The sequence below is a fragment of the Caretta caretta genome, chromosome 1 (genome assembly GCF_965140235.1).
Source record: "Caretta caretta isolate rCarCar2 chromosome 1, rCarCar1.hap1, whole genome shotgun sequence".
In the NCBI taxonomy this organism is placed as follows: domain Eukaryota; kingdom Metazoa; phylum Chordata; order Testudines; family Cheloniidae; genus Caretta; species Caretta caretta.
Window position 1 is genome coordinate 91865459 of NC_134206.1, and position 20961 is coordinate 91886419.

Sequence of the window (20961 nt, forward strand, 5' to 3'; positions counted from 1 at the left end):
AACCCCTAGGTCTTTTTCTGCAGAACTGCTGCCTAGCCCCTCGGTCCCTAGTCTGTAGCAGTGCATGGGATTCTTCCATCCTATGTGTAGGACTCTGCACTTGTCCTTGTTGAACCTAATCAGATTTCTTTTGACCCGATCCTCTAATTTGTCTAGGTCCCTCTGAATCCTATCCCTACCCTCCAGTGTATCTACCACTCCTCCCAGTTTAGTGTCATCTGCAAACTTGCTGAGGGTACAATCCACACCATCCTCCAGATCATTTATGAAGATATTGAACAAAACCAGCCCCAGGACTGACCCTTGGGGCACTCCGCTTGATACCGGCTGCCAACGAGACATGGAGTCATTGATCGCTACCCATTTACCCCGACAATCTAGCCAGTTTTCTATCCACCTTATAGTCCATTCATCCAGCCCATTCATTTTTGCTGCAGTGCAGACACAGCCATAGTCACCAATACTTCTGATCGTAGTGAGGATTGCAGTGTTAACAGTTTGAGTGGCTTCCATCACAAAAACTTCACTATCTTTGAAGAACACAGAAGGAAGTGGTCTTCAGGTAAATAGCTGGAGCAGTATTAAAAGAGAGTTTCTCTTTCAAGTGAGAGTTTGACCTGTGAAAATTTAAAAATCAGCTCATATAACAGCTAGGTAAAATGTTATTGCAACAGAAATGATATCATAGTGAGAGATGTTTCTTTTTTTTTTATTACTGAACATTACAGATGTGCTCTGGTCTGGAAATTTAACCCCAGATCAGTCTAGATCTGTGATTCCACTTTACTGTCCCTTCAATAACGCCTTACCTTTTTATCTTACAGCCCGACGTTGCTGTCATTAAGTCAACTTCTCTGCTTGCATAAAATGGTGCAGCTCAGTTGACTTCAGTGAAGTTTTGCACTTTTACACCAGTAAAGAATTTGACCCTTTCACGTCAATGGCAGCAGGATTAAGCCCTAACTTCATATGGTAGGCCCTGCTTCAGCAAGGAACTTCAACACATGCTTAAGTACTTTGGGATGCTTTCCTGAGGGGGCCATAGTATCTTCATTTAACTGAATTACAGACAATAGTATAATCACTATTAAAAAAAAATCCCCCACATTGTCCATTTCTGAAACAGCTAGTATTTTAGACTTTTCAGCACAATAATCTGTATTTACTTGTTGCCAATACCTTTCTTCTCTAAACGCATTGTAAAAAATCAATATTAACACTTTTATTTTAAATATAATGACACTGATTCTTGCTTAGTGTGCTTAAATAAACTTATTAGACTGTAAGACACAGAAATAATAAATGCTTAGGATTTATCCTGTCAGACTGTAAGACCTCAGGATAAAAATAATTAAATAAATAGACTTTTTTTTTAAGAGAACAGTTACTATGTAAACACACTTTTCTAAATTAAATTCAGACATTTTTAATTAGGATCCTTTCCAGAAAATAATGTTAGTGAGACATTTGGCTCATAGCCATAGACTCTTCTCCCGATTAAAAGGGGGGGAAGTTGCCATCTTTAGAGGTTATAAAATGCCTTGTTATGCATTTCACAGCTTCTGAGGGTCAGAGGCAGACCAACGTGGTCACATTGATATGGACACAGTGGTGAGATGAGGACAGACACATTCATGAAATTAAACAGCAGCCTGCAATTTGTATTAAACTTTCGCACAGGGGAAGGGTGCTACCTGCCCATACTCTCACGAGGGGGGATAGAGAGTGCAGAAGGGTGGAGACCTTGGCCCACAAAGCCCACAAGGTCTCACCTTATGCTATGAGCCCAAGTCCCATCACCAGATCCTCTGGGAACTATCCAGTATCCTTTTAACCAGTTGGTCCTGCTTTGAGCAGGGGGTTGGATTAGATGAATTCCGAGGTCTCTTCCAACCCTAATCTTCTATGATTCTATGGGAAATCAACCACAAGTGGTGATGAATTATCAACTCAACCCAAGTACCATAGGTAGGTACTAAGCACATTCCTACTTAACCTACTGTGTCTTGAAGGTGCTGCAAGGAAACCAAAAACCTCACTGCTCCTCTGCCAATCGGTCCATGGTCAAAAACATTCCTTCCTAACCCTTCACCATGAGATTCGCTAGACCCACAGAATCTGCCAGTCCAGTCCAGGTTCCCATTCCTAGTTCAGGTGGGTAGACTGGGACTGCTGGAATGGAACCAAAAGAGGTTCCACATAGCTTTCATTCCAGTTAAATCCTGGGTGCTGGGGAACGCTGGCCAATCGTAATCCTTCTCCCCCAGCAGGCCAATGGGTACCAGAGACTCCTGGGGGCGGGGGCAGAACTACTTTGTTTCCTTCTGTGGGAGTCACCTCCCCTTGCTGCTAGGACTGTTCCCCTTTACTGCTGGCCCTCTCAAGTTCCCCACCTGTTGTGCTGGGTTGGATTTTTTTCTGTGATGATCAGGCTGTAGAAGTATACAGATGCAGAGGTGGATTTTTACGTGGCAGATTGAAAATTAATTTACTGGGGAATAATTTAAACTGAGGAAAATCCCCAAATTTGTTCTAAATCTGTTAGCTCCATTTCTTTGAGACAACTTCCTTTTATGATCCTTTGTCTTGTGATCTGAAAACTACCCCTTCCTGTGATTAGAGAAAAGAAAGAGAAAATGTGCTATAAAGGGTGGGGAATCCTCTAACCCAGTGTTTCCCAAACTTGGGACGCCATTTGTCCAGGGAAAGCCTCTGGCAGGCCGGGCCGTTTTGTTTACCTGTCGCATCCACAGGTTCAGCCAATCGTAGCTCCCACTGGCCGAGGTTCGCTGTGCCCAGCCAATGGGGGCTGTGGGAAGCAGTGGCCAGTACGTCGCTTGGCCCGCGCCACTTCCCGCAGCCCCCATTGGTCGGCACAGCAAAACGTGTCCAGTTGGAGCCGTGATTGGCCGAACCTGCGGAGGTGGCAGGTAAACAAACTGGCCAGGCCCACCAGGGGCTTTCCCTGGACAAGCGGCTTCCCAAATTTGGGAAACACTGCTCTAACCAGTTTGATCTTCATGCTCTCTGGGGCAAGGGCTTTTCACTTCATATTTGTCCTGAATGTAGAGCTATGGAACCCAGATCCTCAAGGCTACAAATATGTTATAATAAATAATATTTATTATCATTATACTCTCAAATCAACTCACACAGAAAAATGATAAAAGACAAAAACACCCTATCACCCATGGGCAAACAAAGTGATCAGTCATATCTGACCTCTCAGTCCTCAAAGGAAACCTGCAAAACTCCTTCAAAAGATGAGCCTGGGAACTTAAATTCACATCTCTGTTAGACACTAAAAATCATGGACTTAATGGGGACTCTCTTTTTATGGTTCATTACAAAATTTTTTAACACACCCTGCTGCCTGCTAACCCTTAATTGCCAACTTCATTTTAAGTGGTCTCCTACAGCATGTGTGAACCTCTTCTGCTTAACAATCTGCCCCAACTTGTATTTAGCTTAAACACTCTGGTTACCTTCCCTAGACCTTAAAAATGAGTTCCGAATCTTATCCCTTAAAGGTGGTCCAATAAAAGATACTACTTCACCGACCTAGTCTCTCTCATACCTTTGGACCAACATGGCTACAACAACATTGCAAACAATAAATAATACTATAATTTATGAACAATCAAACCAAATTTTGGAATCCTTTTCCTTTATCCCTGCTAAGAATTTATTTACAATATATGAAAAAAAAAATAATTTAATGGTTGACACTCCTTAAACTGTAGCTTCTCAAACAGTGCCACTGTTTTGCATCCAAAGACTTGCAAGAAGTAAAACATGATTAAACCTTAAAAACAGATAAATAATTCATTTAAAGTCATTTATTTGACTGATGGTCGATAAAAAAAATTGTAAAGTTTTAAATCGAATTAAAAGTTTACCAATTTTTTTCTCCAGAATAAAGACAGTGTAATTTCAAGTTATGCACTCACTCAATAAGAAGACTTTACATCTAGAAATGTAAAAGAGGGTTGACAGAGAATAAAAATAATATAGTGCATTATTTCAACAAACAGAACATAGAAATGGAATTGATTTGCAAAAGGTCAGACTCAGTTTAATTCAAGCTCTCTAACAACAGAATTAATGCATCGTTTTTAAGTTTGCTCCCCCCCCCCTTCTTTTGAAGTCATTAAAGGGAGGTCTTTTCCCTGTCTCAGATGGATGCACATCAGTTAATTCTTCTGCAGAGGAAATCTTCCCCACTCCCCTCACTCATCTCAAACTTCATTTCAGTCAAACTTCCATTTATTTCAAATGTAGCAAAAAGCAAATTTACATGGGAGTGGGGGGAAGCTTCGCTATGGGCTTTCCCCCCATAGTTGCAGAGCTTTATACTAGTCCCAAGTCAATGACAACCCCTGGTCCTAATGGATTTACTATTGAAGATTATATATCTCCCAGTATTTTATGTATTTATTTTAGGAGTTCTTTGAGAATCCTAAATGGAAAAAAATCTTCAAAGTCTAGAAGGGATCTACAGTTCAAAATGATTGTTTCTGAGTTTGAGGCAATTATGATTAACAGTTCAGATGCTTGCTAGAAAAGTATTAAATTAGTTTTCAAAGATCTCAGCTGAACTGCATGCTTGGAAAGAAAGTTCTGGGATTACCCACAGCTTCCTCTGTCAAACTTACCAGCAAGAGATCAAGGAACTCAGCGAGTGAAATGCAAGTTAAAAAAATTGCATCACTAGAACAAAAGTTGCTTGACTAATCATATCCTGAAAATATTGCATTGCTTCTAGCAGCTTCTAAAAGTTGGAAATTAACTCTTTCATTGTTGTAATCTTTCCATGCTTGTTCCATGCTTTCCAATTTGATGTGTATTTATTTATCATGACTACTTAGGACAATACAAATAATACATTAGCACCTCTTTGCAAAACCGTCCATAGACTGAATTCAAATCTTAATTGTATCTCTTTACAAAAGGTGTCCATTAAAATAAAAATACATTTAAAGCTACTTCAAAACGATTTATGGTATTTTACCTTTATTATTGGAAAATTAAGATTACAGACAAGGGCCTAGTTTGACTAGTATATTCCAGCTGTTTTACACTAAGCAAGTGATTCTCTGTAACAAACTCTAATTAACTTGATCTAAATTGAGGGTATGAGTGCTTTAAATTGTCTGTAAAACATAAAATAGCCAGAGCAAACTGGTGAATCTGTCCCAGTGTTATTCATGTTACAACTATTGATCACATTGTAACCAAAGTCTTCATGTTCTGTTGTCCTCTTTTATTTGTCTTTATTCTATACTCTGTCCCACATTTGAGTTTTAGCAGACTGAGAGAGATGAGGCAGTTCATAATTTAATTGTAGCTGGAAATGGTGCTGTATGGATTGATGTCAGTTTTCCCCTGTGATAATAGAGTGGAGAGCATAGATATGACTGAATAATTGCAAAATTTATTGTGAGATGCAGCTCAAAATCTCACATAGCAACTCAGAAATTATGATTAATTGCCACAATTCAGTGTGCTGCAAGGAGATGCAGTTTTGCTATAAAAGTTATGTAAAATAATCATTTGGTTAAAAGCATTGAAAATTGTGACACGTACTCTAGCTAAATGCTGAAGCTCCAGGTTTGTGTCAGGAAATAAAAGTAATATTGATTGTGATTTAAATAGAAAAGATATTAGTGATGTATTCAATTGTTTGCAAATAAGGCAGAGATGGACATGAAGAGAGCCACTTTATTTGCAGATGTGCAAAAGGATCATTTTTGTCAGTGCTCAAGTTGCTAGCCAACCATGTAGACATAAGTCAAACTCAAATCTATAAAAATAAACTGCATTTCTATGTTTGAAATTTTTTTCATTATAGCAGAACCTGCTTTAGATCCTGATCCTGCAGGCTGATCCACGGTCAACCCTTTATCAACAAATAAATTTGATGAATAGTTTGGTAAGTAGCCCACTATGTTACGTTTGGTGTGTTGAGTTAATATTACTATGAGTATCAGAACCTTTTGCATTTCATCAGAAGCGAAACTAAGCATTTAAGCACCCAGGGCAAGCAATCATATTTGTGCCCCCTAGAGGTAAAGTCTCCCAATTTCTCCCTCCCATACAGAACAGAGGTTTTTCAAACTGAAAACTGTTGCCTCCTGCCAGGAGCAGGCAGATCAGAAGTTGGTGGGAACTGCTCAGCTTGCTTGGGTCCCTGGCTGTCTGTGCTGCGGGAGCTGGGGCTCTGGTTGGCTGCCCAACAGTCAGCCCTCCTGGCCCTGCTCCCTGAGCCAGGCCTCCTCTGCACGACCAGCTGCTCCCCGGGCAGGGCAGGTGGCACAGTTCCAATCTGTGTACCGACACACTCTTGCCTCTGCCCCAAAGGAGCCTGGCATTGGCAGGCTGGCGATACCGCCTGGAGCCGCCCAGTGCCCAGAGAACCTGGCTGCCATTAATTCTATTAATGTACTGCTTATGTCACTTGTGTGTTCATATGGAGCTCTACTCCTTCCTTCAGCAAGTTCCCTCCCAATGGAGCTATTCTGCAGGACCTAGGTTCCTCAGCACTGTGTTCCTGCAGCCCTAGAACCAGATAAACACGTACACACACACACACACTAACAGAGCAAGTCTGAGCGGACCGGGTCAATCAACACTCTCAAGCTGACCCCCTTATAAGTCCCTGTACTCAAAGGGCTGGGTCAAGCAGCACTTTCAAGCTGTCACCCTCATATGCCACAGGTTTAACATGTCCCTCATCCCACTTTCATGTCACAATTGTACTGGTAGTAACCCACTTGATGAGCAAACCCCACAGCATTTTGGGTGCTGCAGGGATCTTTAGCTTAGGTATGTAAGCAGTGTCAGGATGAGCTCCACCCTGACATCTGATGGTGAGGTGTGGCAAGTTGTGGAAAAGAACTTCAGGGGCCGATTTCATTTGCATAGGCACACCCACCTCACCTAGAATGAGGCCATAGCTGCCCAAAATGGTCACTTTGGCTGCTGTGGGATCCCCAGTGTCTCTGTTATTGGGGCAGGAAGAATAAATTGTTATTACCCTGATTATGGGAACTGTGCTTGGAACTGTACTTGGCCTTTTGTTATGATGGAGGGACTCACCATCAACTAAGTAGCACTCGCTAGGCAAGGGTCATGGGTTCCAAAACTCTGTGAATGGAGAGAGGCTGGGGACAAGTATTAATACTTGGTGGCATGGGCCCCTTGGTGAGGGCCTTACATGCTAATTGCACTTTCTCCTCTCTCTACTGTAGAATATCAGAACTAATTTTGATTTCATTAGAAGTCTAGTTACAGACTGCTGAGCTCACTTTGGGCTAATAGTGCACCAGCACTGAGGCTTCCCTACTAGAAGCTGAATTCACCAAAGAGCTGAACTGACTAAGAGCTGAAATCACTGAGCGTTGTGTTAAGTAGTGGGGGAGCCTGAAAATATATCGTGGAGCAGTTTGCGGGATGGCTGGAGTGCCTTGTGGACAGGCTGGTGGAGCAGTTCATAGGACAGCGGGAGCTGCTGGTGGGAGGCGGAGCAGTTCATGGATCAGCTGGTGGAGCAGTTCGTGGGACAGTGGGAGCTGCGTGTGGGCCGCAGAGCGGAGCTGATGGAAGCAGTTTGTGGGGCGGCTGGTGGAGCGGAGCGGAGCGAAGGCCTATGGAGCTGTGGGGTGGTCAGCTTCAGATCATGTAAGGTGCCTCTTACCTCCACCCCTATCTCCATCCAGGTTGGGAGGTAAAGCTCTGTAGATAAACTTTTGAACTCTGGGGCTGCCCTGACCAGGGACAGAGACTTTTGGGTCATTGGACTTTTGGGACTTTAGGTGATGGCGGGTTGCTGGACTCAAGAACAAAAGGGAAAGGGCATACCCCAATTTGCTTGGGGTGGGTTTTTTTTGCTCATAGGTTGTGTTATGAATCCTGTTGGTGGTGTTTCCCCAACATAATGCCATATTGTTTCTTTCTGTTATTAAAAGGCTTTTTGCTGCACTCAGACTAGGTGCTTGCGAGAGGGGAAGTATTGCCTCTTGGAGGCGCCCAGCGGGGGTGGTATATATTTGTTCCAGGTCACTGGGTGGGGGCTCGAGCCAGTTTGTATTGTGTTATTGGAATGGATCCCCTAGATATTGAACCTGTCCCTTGTTGCTGCCAACTCTGACGGGCAGAAGGGTTACAGGTAAAAGAAGCATTGCTGCAGAGTAAATGGGGGGAGCTAAAAACACAAAAGAGTAAAGTTTAGAGAGAGAAAGAGAAGCAACCAGCTTAACCATAAAAGTTATTTATTGAATAATAGTGATAATTACATAAGGAGAGCCTAAACCAATATTACAGTTACATTATTAAAGGTTAATACCTGAGGTAGAAAAGAAAACAGAGAGAGAGAGAGAGAAGAGAGAGAGAGGGATCTCACCCACTCCAAGGAGCTTGAACTGGTTGGAGTTCCCAGGTGATGGTGGTAGCTCAGGGTCCTGAGGGATGGAGATGGGCAGAGTCCCCGGCACTATAAGTCAGGAGAAGATGGAGTCCCAGTGCAACTGATGCTGAGTTTGGGTCCATGCATCAGAACACTTACTTGAACATAGGTAGGGTTTTTTGTAGAGAAACAACAATGGTTCAAGGGAGAATACTAGATTTGTTTATAGGTAAACTGATGACTCAAGGGTTTTCTTTAGGCTAGAAATAGGAGCTGCAAAAAGAACAGGAGTACTTGTGGCACCTTTATAGACTAACAAATTTATTAGAGCATAAGCTTTCGTGAGCTACAGCTCACTTCATTGGATGCATAGAATGGAACATATATATATATATATATATATATATATATATATATATATACACACGTACAGATAAGTTGGAAGTTAAATACAAACTGTGAGAGACTAATTAGTTAAGACGAGCTATTATCAGCAGGAGAAAAAACACTTTTGTAGTGATAATCAAGATGGCCCATTTAGACAGTTGACAGGAAGGTGTGAGGATACTTAACTTAAGGAAATAGATTCAATATGTATAATGACCCACCACTCCCTGTCTCTATTCAAACCCAAGTTAATGGCATCTAGTTTGCATATTAATTCAAGCTCAGCAGTTTCTCGCTGGAGTCTGTTTTTGAAGCTTTTCTGTTGCAAAATTGCCACCCTTAAATCTTTTACTGAGTGGCCACAGAGGTTGAAGTGTTCTCCTATCGGTTTTTGAATGTTATTATTCCTGATGTCAGATTTGTGTCCATTTATTCTTTTGCATAGAGACTGTCCGGTTTGGCCAATGTACATGGCAGAGGGGCATTCCTGGCACATGATGGCATATAACACATTGGTAGATGTGCAGGTGAATGAGCCCCTGATGGCGTGGCTAATGTGATTAGGTCCCATGATGGTGTCACTTGAATAAATATGTGGACAGAATTGGCACTGGGCTGTTTTGCAAGGATAGGTTCCTGGGTTAGTGTTTTTGTTGTGTGGTGTGTGGTTGCTGGTGAGTATTTGCTTCTGGTTGGGGGGCTGTCTGTAAGCGGCGACTGGTCTATCTCCCAAGATCTGTGAGAGTGAGGGATCATTTTTCAGGATAGGTTGTAAATCTTTGATGATGTGCTGGAAAGGTTTTAGTTGGGGGCTGAAGGTGACAGCTAGTGGCATTCTTTTCTTTGTTGGGTCTGTCCTGTAGTAGGTGACTTCTGGGTACTCTTCTGGCTCTGTCAATCTGTTTCTTCACTTCAGCAGGTGGGTATTGTAGTTGTAAGAATGCTTGATAGAGATCTTGTAGGTGTTTGTCTCTGTCTGAGGGGTTGAAGCAAATGCGGTTGTATCGTAGAGCTTGGCTGTAGACAATGGATTGTGTGGTGTGTCCTGGATGGAAGCTGGAGGCATGTAGGTAAGTATAGCGGTCAGTAGGTTTCTGGTATAGGGTGGTGTTTATGTGACCATCACTTATTAGCACAGTAGTGTCCAGGAAATGGACTGCTTGTGTGGATTGGTCTAGGCTGAGATTGATGGTGGGATGGAAATTGTTGAAATCATGGTGGAATTCCTCAAGGGCTTCTTTTCCCTGGGTGCAGATGATGAAGATATCATCAATGTAGCGCAAGTAGAGTAGGGGTGTTATGGGATGAGAGCTAAGGAAACGTTGTTCTAAGTCAGCCATAAAAATGTTGGCATACTGTGGGGCCATGCGCTGACTTGAAGGTATATATTGTCCCCAAATGTGAAATAGTTGTGGGTGAGGAGAAAGTCACAAAGGTCAGTCACCAGGTTTGCAGTGACATTATTGGGGATACTGTTCCTAATAGGTGGTAGTCCATCTTTGTGTGGAATGTTGGTGTAGAGGGCTTCTACATCCATAGTGGCCAGGAGGGTGTTTTCTGGAAGATCACCAATGGACTGTAGTTTCCTCAGGAAGTCAGTGGTGTCCTGAAGATAGCTGGGAGTGCTGGTAGGATAGGGCCTGAGGAGAGAGTCCACATAGCCAGACAATCCTGCTGTCAGGGTGCCAACGTTTGAGATGATGGGGTGTCCAGGATTTCCAGGTTTATGGATCTTGGGTAGCAGATAGAATACCCCTGGTCGGGGTTCTAGGTGTGCGTCTGTGCGGATTTGTTCTTGTGCTTTTTCAGGGAGTTTCTTGAGCAGATGGTGTAGTTTCTTTTGGTAACCCTCAGTGGGATCAGAGGGTAATGGCTTGTAGAAAGTGGTGTTGGAGAGCTGCCTAGCAGCCTCTTGTTCATATTCTGATCTATTCATGATAATGAAAGCCCTTCCTTTGTCAGCCTTTTTGATTATGATGTCAGAGTTGTTCCTGAGGCTGTTGATGGCATTGTGGTCAGCACAGCTGAGGTTATGGGGCAAGTGATGCTGCTTTTCCACAATTTCAGCCTGTGCACATCGATGGAAGCAATCTATGTAGAAGTCCAGTCTGTTGTTTCGACCTTCAGCAAGAGTCCACGCAGAATCCTTCTTTTTGTAGTGTTGGTAGGAAGGATTCTGTGGGTTAGTATGTTGTTCAGAGGTGTGTTGGAAATATTCTTTGAGTTGGAGATGTCGAAAGTAGGATTCTAGGTTACCACAGAACTGTATCATGTTCGTGGGGATGGAGGGACAAAAGGAGAGGCCCCGAGATAGGACAGACTCCTCTGCCAGGCTAAGAGTATAGCTGGAAAGATTAACAGTATTGTTGGGTGGGTTAAGGGAACCAACGTTGTGGCTCCTTGTGGCACGTAATAGGAGCTGATCACTCTTGGCTGTGGGTGGTGTTTTCTTCCAGGGAGCTCACGATCCAACTAGGCTGCTTCAGTATTTTGGATATCAATCAGAGAATCATTACTAGAATTGGTCTGATAACTGCTGATCTGGGTGTGTGCAGGTATTGGTTCATTAACATCTGGAGCAGAGATCCCCCATGATGAAGTGCTTCTCTGCTTTTCTGGTCCCAGAGTTCAGTGCAGTTCTCTGTTCTCCATAGAATCATAGAATATCTAGTCCAACCCCCTGCTCAAAGCAGGATCGGTTCCCAACTAAATCATCCCAGCCAGGGCTTTGTCAAGCCTGACCTTAAAAACGTCTAGGGAAGGAGATTCCACCACCTCCATAGGTAACACATTCCAGTGTTTCACCACCCTCCTAGTGAAAAAGTTTTTCCTAATATCCAACCTAAACCTCCCCCACTGCAACTTGAGACCATTACTCCTTGTTCTGTCATCTGCTACCACTGAGAACAGTCTAGATCCATCCTCTTTGGAACCCCCTTTCCGGTAGTTGAAAGCAGCTATCAAATTCCCCCTCATTCTTCTCTTCTGAAGACTAAACATCCCCAGTTCCCTCAGCTTTTCCTCATAAGTCATGTGTTCCAGTCCCCTAAATCATTTTTGCTGCCCTCCACTGGACTCTTTCCAATTTTTCCACATCCTTCTTGTAGTGTGGGGCCCAAAACTGGACACAGTACTCCGGATGAGGCCTCACCAATGTCGAATAGAGGGGAACGATCACGTCCCTCGATCTGCTGGCAATGCCCCTACTTATACATCCCAAAATACCATTGGCCTTCTTGGCAACAAGGGCACACTGTTGACTCATATCCAACTTCTCAGCCACTGTAACCCCTAGGTCTTTTTCTGCAGAACTGCTGCCTAGCCCCTCGGTCCCTAGTCTGTAGCAGTGCATGGGATTCTTCCATCCTATGTGTAGGACTCTGCACTTGTCCCTGTTGAACCTAATCAGATTTCTTTTGACCCGATCCTCTAATTTGTCTAGATCCCTCTGAATCCTATCCCTACCCTCCAGTGTATCTACCACTCCTCCCAGTTTAGTGTCATCTGCAAACTTGCTGAGGGTGCAATCCACACCATCCTCCAGATCATTTATGAAGATATTGAACAAAACTGGCCCCAGGACCGACCCCTGGGGCATTCCACTTGATACCGGATGCCAACTAGAGATGGAGCCATTGATCACTACCTGTTGAGCCTGACAATCTAGCCAGCTATCTATCCACCTTATAGTCCATTCATCCAGCCCATACTTCTTTAACTTGCTGGCAAGAATACTGTGGGAGACCGTGTCAAAAGCTTTGCTAAAGCCAAGGAACAACACGTCCACTGCTTTCCCCTCATCCACAGAGCCGGTTATTTCATCATAGAAGGCAATTAGATTAGTCAGGCATGACTTGCCCTTGGTGAATCTATGCTGACTGTTCCTGATCACTTTCCTCTCCTCTAAGTGCTTCAGAATTGATTCCTTGAGGACCTGCTCCAAGATTTTTCCAGGGACTGAGGTGAGGCTGACTGGCCTGTGGTTCCCAGGATCCTCCTTCTTCCCTTTTTTAAAGATGGGCACTACATTAGCCTTTTTCCAGTCATCCGGGACTTCCCCCAATTGCCATGAGTTTTCAAAAATAATGGCCAATGGCTCTGCAATTACATCTGCCAACTCCGTTAGCACTCTCGGATGCAACGCATCTGGCCCCATGGACTTGTGCTCATCCAGCTTTTCTAAATAGTCCCAAACCACTTCTTTCTCCACAGAGGGCTGGTCACCTCCTTCCCAGGCTGTGCTGCCAAGTGCAGCAGTCTGGGAGCTCGCCTTGTTTGTGAAGACAGAGACAAAAAAAGCATTGAGTACATTAGGTTTTTCCACATCCTCTGTCACTAGGTTGCCTCCCTCATTCAGTAAGGGGCCCACACTTTCCTTGACTTTCTTCTTGTTGCTAACATACCTGAAGATACCCTTCTTGTTACTCTTAACATCTCTTGCTAGCTGCAACTCCAGGTGTGATTTGGCCTTCCTGATTTCATTCTTGCAAGCCCAAGCAATATTTTTATACCCATCCCTGGTCATTTGTCCAATCTTCCACTTCTTGTAAGCTTCTTTTTTGTGTTCAAGATCAGCAAGGATTTCACTGTTAAGCCAAGCTGGTCGCCTGCCATATTTACTATTCTTTCTACACATCGGGATGGTTTGTCCCTGTAACCTCAATAAGGATTCTTTAAAATACAGCCAGCTCTCCTGGACTCCTTTCCCCCTCATGTTATTCTCCCAGGTGATTTTGCCCATCAGTTCCCTGAGGGAGTCAAAGTTTGCTTTTCTGAAGTCCAGGGTCTGTATTCTGCTGCTCTCCTTTCTTCCTTGTGTTAGGATCCTGAACTTGACCATTTCATGGTCACTGCCTCCCAGGTTCCCATCCACTTTTGCTTCCCCTACTAATTCTTCCTGGTTTGTGAGCAGCAGGTCAAGAAGAGCTCTGCCCCTAGTTGGTTCCTCCAGCACTTGCACCAGGAAATTGTCCTATATTCTATATTTTCCAAAAACTTCCTGGATTGCCTGTGCACTGCTGTATTGCTCTCCCAGCAAATATCAGGGTGACTGAAGTCTCCCAAGAGAACCAGGACCTGCCATCTAGTAACTTCTGCGAGTTGCCGGAAGAAAGCCTCGTCCACCTCATCCCCCTGGTCTGGTGGTCTATAATAGACTCCCACCACAACATGACCCTTGTTGCTCACACTTCTAAACTTAATCCAGAGACTCTCAGGTTTTCCTGCAGTTTCATACTTGAGCTCTGAGCAGCCATACTGCTCTCTTACATACAGTGCAACTCCCCCACCTTTTCTGCCCTTATTTTCCTTCTTGAACAGCTTGTATCTATCCATGACAGTACTCCAGTCATGTGAGTTATCCCACCAACTCTTTGTTATTCCAATCACATCATAATTCCTTGATTGTGCCAAGACTTCCAGTTCTCCCTGCTTGTTTCCCAGGCTTCGTGCATTTGTATATAGGCACTTGAGGTAACCTGCTGATCGCCCCTCTTTCTCAGTATGAGGCAGGAGCCCTCCCCTCTCATGCTCTCCTGCTCGTGCTTCCTCCCGGTATCCCACTTCCCCAGTTACCTCAGGGCTTTGGTCTCCTTCCCCTGGTGAACATAGTTTAAAGCCCTCCTCATTAGGTTAGCGAGCCTGCTTGTGAAGATGCTCTTCCCTCTCTTTTGTTAGGTGGAGCCCGTCTCTGCCTAGCACTCCTTCTTGGAACACCATCCCATGGTCAAAAAATCCAAAGCCTTCTCTCCGACACCACCTGCATAGCCATTCATTGACTTCCATGATCGGCGGTCTCTACCCAGGCCTTTTCCTTCCACGGGGAGGATGAACGAGAACACCACTTGCACCTCAAATTCCTTTATCCTTCTTCCCAGAGCCACGTAGTCTGCAGTGATCCGCTCAACGTCATTCTTGGTCAGTATCATTGGTGCCCACGTGAAGAAGCAGGAAGGGGTAGCGATCTGAGGGCTTGATGAGTCTCGGCAGTCTCTCTGTCACATCGCGAATCTTAGCTACTGGCAAGCAGCAGACTTCTCGGTTTTCCCAGTCGGGGCGGCAGATAGATGACTCAGTCCCCCTGAGGAGAGAGTCCCCGACCACCACCATCTGCCTCTTTCTCTTGGGAGAGGTGGTTGTGCAACCGCCAACCCTAGGACAGTGCATCCCATGCCTTCCAATCGGCGGAGTCTCCTTTTGCTCCCTACCCTCAGACTCTCCACATTAGTACCTGTGGAGAGAACATGAAAATGGTTACTTACCTGTATCTGCCCTGCTGGTACATGGACGTTCCCCTTTTTTTCTTCTGGAGGTCACATGATGCCAAATTTCTTCACCATCCTTCTGTCCCCGATGTGCAGCCTGCTCTGAATCTTCAGAACCTTGTGCCCATAGAAGCCTATCCTGACATCCGTCCAGGAAATCTTCAGTTTCTCTTATGCAACGCAGGGTCGATACCTGTTGCTCCAGACCTTGAACTTTCTCTTCCAGTATGGAGACCAGCTTGCACTTTGTACAGACCAAGTCACATCTATCCTGTGGAAGAAAGACAAACATAGCACATCAAGTGCAGGTCACAACAGCTGAACACCCCCCTTCCATATTACCTTCCTTCTACAAGCTTCCTCAGGAGTTGTAGTAATTACTCATAGAATCCAGCAAGATGTAAGCCTCAGTGGGCTCTCCCCAGCCGAACTCCCAGGCAAACTCCTTTTGTTAGCTGCTCTGCTGTTCGCTGCTCAGCTGGTTCGCAACTGACTGGCTTTTTATGCAGTCAGGCCCACTTAAGGCTCACCTGGAACAAAGCACAAGCAGTTCCCACCCTTTTCTAACAACCAATCAAGCACACAGCACACAGTCACACTGTCCTTACAACAAACACTCAGATACTCACCAACATAGCATCCATTTTGTATGCTAATGGAGATGACTCCCTGTCCCATCTTTCATGTAAATGAGGTTAGGGGAGTTGTCTCTGTTCTTCATTTTGTATGCTAATGGAGATGTCAAAATCTTGTCACCTTTGTCAGGAGGGGTCTAGATGTGTCTCCCAATGCCCTTCACTGCTCTCTGCAAGCCTTTTCCCTCATCAGTTTTGGTTCAAGCAGAGACTGGTGGTGGTGGTGGTGGTGGTGGTGGGTGTCTTTCATGAGTCAGACAGGCTAGATGTGAAGACAGAGGCAAAAAAAGCATTGAGTACATTAGCTTTTTCCACATCCTCTGTCACTAGGTTGCCTCCCTCATTCAGTAAGGGGCCCACACTTTCCTTGACTTTCTTCTTGTTGCTAACATACCTGAAGAAACCCTTCTTGTTACTCTTAACTCATCTCTTGCTAGCTGCAACTCCAGGTGTGATTTGGCCTTCCTGATTTCATTCTTGCAAGTCCAAGCAAAAACACAAAGCTGACTGGTATCAGAGCTGAACTTCCCCTTGCTCCCCTTGGCTGCCCTGCCCCAGCCCCATGGTTTCCGGGCTTGGGGTCACACTGCCCTAGCGTTGAGCCCAGTGCCCAGTTCAGGCACTGGGGACAGGTGGCTGCTGGTAGAGTTCCAGCTCCAGAAACTAAAGCTGTGAAAATAGAGTGACCCTTTGGGTTTTTTTCAAGTTTTTCAAGTTCCCAAATAAAGGACAATTCTGGGGTGAGGGGGAGGAGGATCTGGAGGAGATATTTGGGGGGTGCTACAAAGGGTATTTTGAGGTCACTGGAGGGGGTACCTGCAGCAGGGGTACCCACTAGGGATGAACTGCCAGTTCTGTGGCAGGGTCATCCACTGGAGGTGGGCTGCCTGCTGCTGCTGCTGTTGCTGCTGAGGGGACACTGCATGTGGGGTTCCCTCTCCCCCCGCCATTCCCCATCCCTGTTCCTTCCCCATCTCATCCCTGTTCCCCACTGTCCCCGCCCCTGTATCCCTCCCCCCACTCTCATATCCCCCTGCCCCTACCATACCTTATCCCCCTTTTTGCCTCTTCCACCCATCTCACCTCCTTCCCACAATCCTGTGAGGGAAGGGGGGAGGGCTGACACCACTGGGCATGATCCTGCACTGCCGGGGGGTGGGATGCACATTTTTGTGCCCCTATCAGCGCTCTGCCTTGTGTGGTTGCCCTTCTCGCTGCATCCTAGTTACAGCTCTGCATTTCGTGATTTGTTTGAGTTGAAATATATAACCGTCTCTTTTTGACATTTAATATCGTAACTTACTGGTCAGTGTGCATCATACACACACTGGCAGCCATCTTAGATGACAAAATATTATCAATTATTTATGGAAAACATAAATTTCCATGTCTGTTTAATCAAGAACCAAAGAGAACACAATGAGATACACATGGAACTTAAAGAGCAAATCTTTGGAAGTTTGGGATTTTTTTTTTAATCCATGTGAAACAATTGATGCAAATTTCTACAATGGAGGGAACATGGTTCCTTTATATTTTGAGGGGGTTTTATGTGGAAATCAGATTCACAAATATTCTTCAAATATGTCTATATATGACTACTATTTAAGTGAGGTCTATTAAGCTATTTTAATTGCTGGCTGGCTTTAGTCCTGGAGATACATACTCCCAGTGGCCATAGTAAATGAGCAGCCTGCTCTATATTGTGGAATAAATAATAATTTTGTCCAGGGCAAGCCACTGAATTTAATGTTCTCAGTATGACTGATTACCTTAGATATATTGTCTTTTTTAGGAAGATGGGGGTGGGATGCACATCAAGGCAGATGGAATCTTTCCTGTAATGCTGTGGAATTACTCTCTTCTCACATGAAGAGTGAGAGGGGTATCTATCCTGTGATTAATTTCTATTCAGATAGGCAATGCACAGTTTTGTTAAATATGCAGAGCTGCTCAAGGGCAATAATTAATTTAAACAAAGAAGGGATTATATGCAAAGGGCAGGTCAACAAAGGCAGATGCAAAATAACATTAGAAAATACTGCTACAAAGTATACTCACTGAAGTGAAAGAACTGTGAGAGAAAGAAATGGTTGATCTGGACCCTGCTATTTTGTGATTTAATCAAGTCAGAGCATTTCAGCTAACTGGAGGTGCACCATATCAAGATGTTGATGGGGAACCTCTACAGGTCACCTACAGTAGGCACTCCAGAATGTGGTGTAGATGGCATTGTGGGGTAAACTTTTCCCTTTGAGTTATTACTCGAGCATATATTGGGAGCAATGTGTGATTGGAAGTGTTGTTTTTCTAGATTGCATTTAAAATTTAGGTCTGCTTCCTTGTCAGTAAGGATATCTTTCCTTAAGAAGGACATAATGGGAGGGGAGGAAAGTTGGTGTCATGGTTAAGGCCATGACTTGGAACTCAGGAGAGTCAAATCTTAACTCTACCAAAGACCTTTATGTGGATTACTGGGGCATCAGTTCTCCTTCTGCAAAATGGGAATGAAAATACTCCCCTACGTACAAGAATCTAGTGATCAGAAATTCATTCACACTTGTGATGTGTTTAGCAATGACTATTGTGAAAGTAATATAAGTTATTAGAGATATAGTTTGATATTTCTATCCACCATCAGTGGGGCTATTCACATGTTTAAAGTTAACCATGTGCATAAGAGTTTGCGGGATGAGGGCATTATGTACTAAAGGTCTTGGGCTTTATAGAATTTCCATACATTAGATAGATAATTCACACATCATGTGGTATTTTATTTATAAGGTTTATCTCTTGCATTTCACCTCCTAGCTTTGATTTCTCTTTGACTTCTTGTGTGTTGGTAATGAAGTTGAAGAAGTTTCTGGAGAAGTCCCAGTAGCAGAGGCCCAATGAAAATTAATTTAGGTATGTAAAGGAAGTTGTAAATCATGGTTTGGTTTGTCGGGTGCAGCTCAGCTTTGCCCTTCAAACTGTTTGAGATTTTCAAGGGTTTCTACTTCTGTACTAGAACAATTCTTTCTAAGATAAAGTCTCTGGATGAAAGACTGGAAGACAGAATTCAGGGTTCTGCTTTGAGGTGTTTGAAAACTGGAAGCTTTATTAAATTATTATAGGAAAACTTGAAATGCAGTGTGACAGATTCGGAGCTGCTTTATAATAACTTATGAATATTGTATGTTGTCTTGGTGATTGGGGTTTTTACTGTATGAATGTATGCTTAGTTTAATAGGACAGTTGGGAAAAAACAAGCAAGAAAATAAATAATGGCTGAAGGTAAACCACTTCTGAGTAAACGTGAGAATTCTTAAGTGAAAATGCTGGGACATGAAAAGGCTTGGAACACAAAAGATCAAAAAAACATTGGCATGTTTGAAATGGCACACTCCCTCAAGAGAGGAAGGAGTTATCTGTGGGAACCAGACTGAGATACAGCACCTGTCAGGGAGTATCTGAAGAAGTCAGACATACCTAGATTACTGTTATGGGATAGAAAGTCTTTAGATAAGATAGGCATACATAGTATACATGGGGGAAATTTGGGGAAAAAAAAATAAAAATTATTTGCCAAAAAATTAAAAATTCTTCACACAATATTTTAAAATTCCATTGATTTTGTTTGTCAAAATAACACAATATAATCAGGCCAGTTTCAATTATTTTGTTAATTTATTTCAAAATACCTGTCAGCAAGTATGTCTGTAACAATACGGATAAGAAAAAGATTTGGAATTTTTTTTTTTTAAGATAGATTCCTTACTAGGAATATTAATACAGAAGTCTGAGTAATAGTTTATTTAAACTACAATACAGAAACATATTTCCTGGACCCCTCAGAACCAATGCAAAGACTTGAGGCAGTCAGGAGAAACAGAGGAGCTGACGGAGAGGGAAGTAATTGTTGGGAAGGAGCCTAGGAGTGAACCTGGAGGGCTGCTGGATGCGAGTGGGAGAAGTTTGGAACTGTTTGTTTTTGAGGGGTGGAAGTATTTTAGGGAATTGGGGAGCCTCCCCCATGCAGAGCCTGGCTGACCCCTAGCCTCTCCCATTCAGTCAAGAACATCTGCTGCTGTCCCTGTGTGTCCCTGCACTCCCACTCCCCATTCAGCCAGGCATATCTTCACATGTCCCCATGCAGCCCTGCAACCCCACTCCTCTGTGTCTCTGCACCATCACACAGCCACACATAGCTGCCCCTGTATCCATGTGTCCCTGCACCCCACTCCCATTCAGCCCCTGGCTTAATGTTGTCACCCCACTAGCTCCTGTACCCCTGTCCCAGTCTGTCCCTCCACTAACTTGTCTAAATCCTAGTCTGTGTAGGGAAATGTGAAGAAGGAAACCTCTGCTCCCTCTGTCTCTGTGGCTGGCTGCTATGGCCCGTGAGCCAGCTGCTCTCTATTCTGGTGCCACATCAGCTCCTGGTGGGTGAAAGATGTAGCTGCAGTATGACCCCTCTGATGGCTTCCCTATGCCTACACATCAGAATCAATTATTCTGAAGGGAAGAAGAGGAAATCTGCAGAGGATATTAATTCTGCACTTGTACAGTGGTGCAGAATTCCCTCAGGTGTAGCATATAGATTGTTGTTTTAAAATACTTTTTCTCTATATACTTTGTTCTTACTTTAAAATAAAAAAAATACCTTGGTTTAAGAAAGGTCTTTTGTCACTGTATTCACTACTGGTTCCAGATTTGCAAAGGGAAGAGCTGCAAGGTACCCAAACTTAGTCAGACTTAATGGGAAAGCACAGTTGAAACATGGAGTACTGTTGCCCAGGGCCTGGTCTAAGTGTTGGAAAAATGCAGAATTTCACCCTGGGATACATAAAGGCACAAGGCCTGATTCCTGAGGATGTGGGCTCACAGACCAGAAAGGGAATGGAGGTACAGCAAGCCCCATAACCATGACAACAGGCGAGAGAAAACATATGCTTGTGGGTGTGTCTGTAATATATGGTGTGTGTGCAGTCTAAGGAGTCTGATTAAACCCCTAACTGTTCAAGTAGCAGCAGTGATTATGACAGACTTCTCCATTATTTGGCCAGATGATTGTGACATTTTCTTTCAGGTGCAGCCCTTGCTAACTTGATCCATGCCTTTGCCACCTTGAAATTACACTACTGTAATGTGCTCTGATGAAGCTACATGTAATGAGGTATTAGAAGCTGGTACAGAATTCACGGGTCCATTTGGTATACAGTATTTCTCATATTGAGCACATAGCACCACTGAGCTATTATCTGCGCTGGCTGCTGCCTCATTGCTGAAT